We start from the raw sequence: 7,415 nt of genomic DNA on the forward strand, positions 1-7,415 counted from the left end.
GGTTGCTAAAAGTCAGCCGGTCGGCTTTGATAGCCGAGCAAAAGAAGGATGGCAGCCTAGAAAACATACGCTGCATTGTCAAGGAAGGTATCGCCAAGAAAAATGCTCGCTTTGTGGAAAGAGGTGGGGTCCTGTACCGGAAGTATCTAGACCGCAGGGGAGTGGGGTTCGATCAGCTGATCGTGCCTCAGTGCTACCGTCAGGATCTGTTGCGCTTGTCGCATGGGGGTTCGTGGTCCGGACACCTAGGAGTTAAGAAAACTAAGGGCCGTCTCTTGCAAGAGTACTATTGGCCAGGGTGTTTTCGGGACGCAGACCACTTTGTGAAGACATGTGACACCTGTCAGCGGGTGGGCAAACCAGGGGACAAATCGAGGGCGCCGTTGAAGTTGGTACCTATCATTACGGAGCCTTTTAGACGGCTCGTTATTGATACAGTGGGACCTCTGCCGGTAACAGCCATGGGGTACAGACACATTTTGACTGTGATCTGCCCAGCGACAAAGTTCCCTGAAGCAGTACCGCTTAAAGAACTCAGCTCAGTTGAGATAGTCAATGCACTACTGTCCATATTTGCGCGAGTTGGTTTTCCTGCGGAAATCCAATCAGGTCAGGGCACAGTGTTTACTAGCGCTTTGACGACAGCCTTTCTCGAAAGGTGCGGGGTAAAGCTGTTACACAGCTCAGTGTACCACCCACAGTTGAATTCCCTTGAGAAGCTCCACTCCGTCATGGAGCGCGTGTTGGGAGCATTGTGGTTTGAACAACACTGACTGGGAGCTGTTTCTGCCTGGGGTGATGTTTGCATTGAGGACCCCGCCGCATGCGGCTACGGGGTTTTCGCCAGCTGAGCTGGTGTACTGTCGCTCGCTGCGATCTCCGCTTCGCAGCGAGCGCAGTGAGTGCTGCTAGACTACTGTAAGGAATTAGGCAGTAGTATAAAAGGTGAAAGAGCCTGGCATGGCTTAGTGAGGGTTGTGCCGTGCGGAGCACTGCCCTCTCCAATGGCTGCTGACCATCTCTTTCACAAATGGCCGCCTCCTGCGCTGGAGCCTCGCTTTGCATTAACATTCCTTTGAGGTGCGCTACAAAAAGGGGCGTCTCAACGGTAACGCCGATGGCTTAAGTCGAAGCCCCTAACGTGGGAATCAGCCTCAAAATTGTTTGATATTGATGTTTTTCTTCCTGAGGCAGGATTTTTAACATATTGCTTTTGTGTACTGTTTCAAAGTGATGATGTGCTTTCTAGTGCAATTTTCCGATTTGTGGACGCGTTCTGAGTGCTGCTAGACTACTGTAACGAATTAGGCAGTAGTATAAAAGGTGAAAGAGCCTGGCATGGCTTAGTGAGGGTTGTGCCGTGCTTGCTGACTGAGCGGCTGAGTTTCGGCGTAGTTCTAACGCTTGCTGGGAACGAGAGAAAAATGAGAACTCTCCCGAAGTCACTTTGCAGTGTCCTGTGTGAACCTGAATGTGAGAACGAGGCCTTCTCGGTGCGCTGCGCTCAAGAAACGCCGAGGGACGACCGACTTCGGTTATGAGCATCATCGAGCGACATCCCTCCGGACAGCGGATGCAGTCCCCTGACCATCGGGATCTCCTTACCCCGGTGGGGCGGTCTGTTACGTTTCGCCTATGACGCGCGGTGTAGCCGGCGCGGATTCAACGGACGCCGGGGCTTCGTTCAAAGCGGCGGACATTTTGGCCCGTTCGGAGCGGCCGCGACGCATCCCCGCCGTGCGCGTCCCGGCGTGTTTAGTGCCACGTGTCTTTGTGTGTGCGTGTGTGTGTGTGTGCCCACGCTTGTCAAAGCGCGGCAGCCGGGGAGAGGAGCTCCCCCAGTGTGAAGCGAGGAGGTCTGACCAGCGCCGGCCCGGCTGATGCGTCACTACACTCGTCTCTACATGACTCTCAGTCCGTCCGTGCCTCGCTGTCACGTGGTGTCATCCCGTGACCTTCCTTCTTGCCCGCGACGCCAAGAGTATAAAAGCAGCTGCCCCCGGACGCCAGGAGAGAGGCTCCGATTTCTTCTGTTGAGTAACGTGCTCGTGCTCTCCCGTCTCTCCACTTCGGTCGACCTGACCGGCCGCTCTTTTGCGATGCTAGAATAAACAAGTTGTTCTGTTAGCAGTCGACACATGCTTTGCCAGGACCTTCGGATGCTTCCAGTGCCCCAGGCCGCCAGGCCAACGCTACCCTTGGGGCTTGCGACCCATTTGCAACAACGGGCGCCAGCGGTCCTATTGCAATAACGGGTGTCAGCACTGAGGTTCCAACAGCCGGTGCCATCGGTGAGGTTCCAACAGCTGGTGGCAGCGCAGAGATTGCAACAGCCGGTGCCATCAGTGAGGTTCCAACAGTGTAGAGTGCTGATCCTATTGTCGGATGCCAAGCCCGTCAGCCAGCGCAGTCGCACGAAAACAACTACACAATTATCTGGCAGTCGTAACTCACTACTTTTGACTGAACTGATTAAGAAGCAACGAAGCTACCCGCGTCACCAAATTCAGACGAACTTCGACAAGCAAGAAAGCACAAATTGTGAAGAGGGCGTATTTCAACAGGTAATACGAGTGCGCCTTTCTGCTCATTTCAAGACGTGCATTGCACTGCGAGTGATAGTGCCGTCAACGCCCCCTGTAGCGATGGGCGCTGAAAAGAAATGTATTTATTAATAATAATAAAATTAAACGTATTTTCTTAACTCATCACGAATATATAAAATTGACTAGGAATTTTATTCTCGTTGAATGAATCTAACTTTGTCTCGTTTGAATTAAAAAACGCGTTTTTCTTTCCCAATGTTTGTTCCCTCCAAACATAGTCGCGCTTCAATCGCTGCTCCCATAACCCCCCATGCTCATGTGGGTGACAAGCTGTACTGAACCGCTTTTCGCCCGAAGCTTCGCGACCTATTTGAATCGACCTTGCGCACCATTTTGTGATCGCTGTCTCTGAATGGGCAAGGTTCTTATTGGTGTTGTACAAGATTGGAGTAAGACACGTTGTCGGGCTAGTTGGTGCACATCTTTCAATAGATGAATGGCCAATAGTGGCGGCACACAGGAAGGAATACAGACAGGAATACAGAATACCACTGTTTATTGAAGTCAAAGGTGGCTTATTATATAGCCACGAGAAGAGGGGAACGAAAAAAGAGGAACACTTACTATGTGAATTCGCACGTGCGAGAACACTGAAGATATAAATGAAGGGAATCACGTTTAATCTAAATCTAAAACCTATCTAAAAACATGCTTTCCTTTGTGTAAATATTCAGAGATGGGGTGCTGACACAGGTGTCCCCTGTTTTCTTAATCTGGTTGGCCTCCAACAATTCACGTGCCACAGAATTCTTACTTTTAACATGATTGTTGTATCATGAAGCCTTGCTTCACATACTTGCCTCTTCTCATTCCCGCAGGCCTTGCAATGAAGCGCCAAGTTTGAACCATATCAATTTTTCAATGAAAGGTCATGGTCCCACAGGCGTTCATTAATACATCGGCCCGTTTGGCCGATACATGCTTTCCCACACTTCAGCGGTATACAGTCCAACACACACTCCAGGACTAACGCCAGCTCCTGACGAAGAATAGCCAGCTACTCAAAACATTTTTCGCCTGATGTCAGATTCCCAAAGTCGACCACTAGAGCTCTGTCCTGCAGCCTTCCTTTTTTCCGTTAATAACATTTATTGTTGGAAAATATGTAACAGGAAGAGCAATAACGTCAATTAGCCCAATATTTTTCTTACGCTATCCATAGAATCTGACCGATTTTTTCAATGCGGTGACCATTCGGTGGGAACATTGAACGGCCGGTACCTATCTATTTATGTTCGAGGGTGTGTCAAATGATAACCCTCAACGCACGTGTTCCAACGCAGTATTACTTTTTTACATCATCTCCACCACGCTCAATGCCCGTTTACCAGGGCTTAAAAAGTGCCTGGATTCTCGCTGAAAATGACTTGTTATGAAGTGCGCAGAATCTCTCCCAAACCGCGTGGTGAACCTGTTTGTGAGAAGGGAACTTCTTGCTGCCTAGGGCTTCTTTTACGGTACGAAACATCCGGAAGCCATTCGGAGAAAGATCTGTTGAGTATGATGAGTGTAGAAAAACCTCTAACTGCTGGGCTGCTTTTGTCGCAGTGGTTGCACCGGCTGTGTGCAGCTGTGCCTTGTCAAATTGCAAGAGAACGCTTCTACAAAGCAATGCACATCGTGTTGATTTGAATGCAGGCGAAATTAATTTTTAGAAGGTTGGAGTATCAGGCACTAGTGACAGTGGTGTCCCTCCCTTATTGCAAAAATCAAGGTCTTCCAGTGCCTTCCAGTGGGAAACTAGCGGGTTTTTAACGCGACAGCGTTAAGGCACTCATGTCGCAGAAAAGCCGGTGTCGTCGGTGTCGCCATCCGCGGCGTTCGCCGTGAGCGATAAATCCCGGCAGGCACTTCATAAATAAAGCCAACTTGCAAGATGGGCTGGGTGGGCATGGAACCAGGGTCTCCGGAGTGTGAGACGGAGACGCTACCACTCAGCCATGAGTTCGATGCTTCAAAGCGGTGCAAAAGCGCCTCTAGTGAATGCGGTGTTGCCTTAGAAAGGAGCAGTAGAAAGTTATACTGTGGTGTATATCGTTAATTAGGTACATGTAACTTACAGAAGTCGCAGTTACACGAGTAGCGAAGTGCGTTTCTACTACATTTCTTCAGCGCTTTCCGCACACGCAGAGCCATCTTGCCGCAAACACAGAAGACCCCCCTCCTCTCAATGTACGGCGCTGCCACGACAGGTGGCGCGCCACGCGCGCGTTGGGGTTGTGCGGGGACAGGTGCAAGGCACGTCGCTTCCCGGACTCCCTCTCCCCTGACGGCGTTTCTCCTTGCTCCCTCACGGGTTGCAGAATCAAGCGTCCTTCCATTCTTTAGATCACTATCTGTCTATCTCTCTGCCCATGCCTATCACGACGTTTGGCTGGCGTGCATCGTTTCCCCGGGGCTCCGAGACACCGAGTTCTTTGGTTCGTTCCGCTTGCTCAGGCGCACGTTTCGTTGCCGCGCGGAACGCTCCGTTGCTCGACGCTCACCGCGTCCGATGCGGCGCGCCTCGCAAGTGATCGCTGCGCCGTAGCCCATTGTCTTACACCCCTAGGTGGGTCGACGGAAACGCTGTCGCGTTCCACTCTTGAAGGCGAAGCTTAAGCGTCCTCCAATTTTTATGCGAAGCATATTAACGTAGGTTTCGGGCCTTCGCGCGATGCCCGGCGGTGGCCACCATTAACCCTGAAGTGGGGTCACTTGACATGACGTTACGTGATGACGTCACACAGGCTGCAGATAGGGCCTCATATCGCGCCGTCGGTCGCCTTCCGGCGGTGGCCACCATTGACCCTGAAGTGAGATCACATGATGTGACATCACGTGATGACGTCACACCAACTGCAGATGGGGCCTCATATCGCGCCGTCGGTCGCCTCCCGGTGGTGGCCACCATTGCACTTCAAGTGACCTTCAAGTAGGTCACGTGACATGACGTCACGTGATGACATCACACCGGCTGCAAATGGGGCCTGATATCGCGCCGTCGGTCGCCTTCCGGCGGTGGCCACCATTGACCCTGAAGTGAGATCACATGATGTGACGTCACGTGATGACGTCACACCAGCTGCAGATGGGGTCTCATATCGCGCCGTCGGACGTCGCCCGGCGGAGGCCTCCACGCTTCGTCGCGCGCGACGCGGCGGCGGCGCCACCATCGCTGCATCACGTGATATGTGACCTCACGCCATGGATGAAGCGGTGCGCGCCCGTCGTCGCGTCAGTCTCTGTGTCCGCAACCGCGCCAGCTTCTTTGCGCCGGGCGTTTATGTGGTCAAGATGCCTCCAAACGCTAAAGATACGCTAAGGTTAAGCCCAGTGGATGCGAAGCATCCACTGGGCTTAACCTTGATAAGCCTCCAACTTTTTTAACACCGGATCGCACAGTGGAGGCTGGCAGCCACTGGGACACCAGTGAAAACGCTGGATAAGAGCTGGGTCACACTCTACGAGACGCTGGTTTCACTGCCATGACGCTAGGGCGCATTGGTTTGTGCTTTGCACACGTTGGTTCTCACTGCAGTTCGCTCGCTCGCACTGGAAACTGCGCTGGTTGCGTGTGTGTCGCGCCATGGCTCCAATACTCAAGGAGGATAGGCATTGTTGAATATTAAATGCTTTATGCAATTTCATCGCTTGATACTAGTCACTTATCCTAAATATCTAGTGGTAATAAAAGTCTATTTCGTTTCGCAGCTTGGAATAAATGTGCGTGAGTCGCCCTGTTTATGCATGCCTCTTTGCCAATGAACATCCCTTTTATTTTTTTAATTTTCTCTGATGACTGGGTGGACAGATATATTTTTAACGAAACCATGCGAACGCAGAGGACGCCTCGCTTTTTAGTAGTTTGTACGTAACCAATCACTGCGTGTTGTCGCCGTTGTCGCCGTGTTGTACAGTCGACATGAAACCCAGAAGTACCCGCCGTGGTTGCTCAGTGGCTATGGTTTTGGGCTCCTGAGAACGAGGTCCCGGGATTCAATCCCAGCCACAGCGGCCGCATTCCGATGGGGGCGAAATGCGAAAACAACCGTGTACTTTGAATTAGGTGCACTTTAATGAACCCCAGGTGGTCAATATTTCCGGAGTCCTCCACTACGACGTGCCTCATAATCAGAAAGTGGTTTTGGCGCATAAAACCCCATAATTTAATAAATTTAACGAAACCCAGAAGTGATTCAGATGCATTCGAACAGACCCCGAGTTTGAAGCCTACCGCTGATTGATATTTTCGCACCGATAACAAAGCTGATGCGATTCATGCACTTCCACTTTCCCTAGTATACTAAAACATAATACATAAAAGGTTCTGAGGCCGAAATACGAATATTTTGGCATTCGCTAGGTACCCGTGCTGAGAACGGTTCCTTCCACCGAAGCTTAGGCCTACCGTATCCGACGAGTCCCTCTACACACTATCAGCACGTCAGAGCTCACGAATCAACAAGTCTAACAAGGATAAATCACTCCATATTTTAGTTTTTTCATTGGTATTCTTAATTAAACCATTGTTTCTTGTCTACAGTGTCAGCACAAGAAGCGATGAGCGCCTATGAGACGCGTTATAAACATACGTATATGTGCTGTTTCCGAAGGCTGCGAGCACTATCCTGCACTTTTCCGACGAAGATATGTGACTAGACAGACGTGTCGATTGAAACACCGCATTGAACTAAGGAAACCTTGCATATGACTTGCGCGAAGAACAAGAAACGGCTATCAAAACCGGCAGTAAGAGCCCATACAGCATCCCGGGTAGGCGGTTCATTTAGGACTCTTTTGCAAGTTAAAATACCAATCGCAAACGCA

Source organism: Dermacentor albipictus, unplaced genomic scaffold (genome assembly GCF_038994185.2).
Source record: "Dermacentor albipictus isolate Rhodes 1998 colony unplaced genomic scaffold, USDA_Dalb.pri_finalv2 scaffold_15, whole genome shotgun sequence".
NCBI lineage: Eukaryota > Metazoa > Arthropoda > Arachnida > Ixodida > Ixodidae > Dermacentor > Dermacentor albipictus.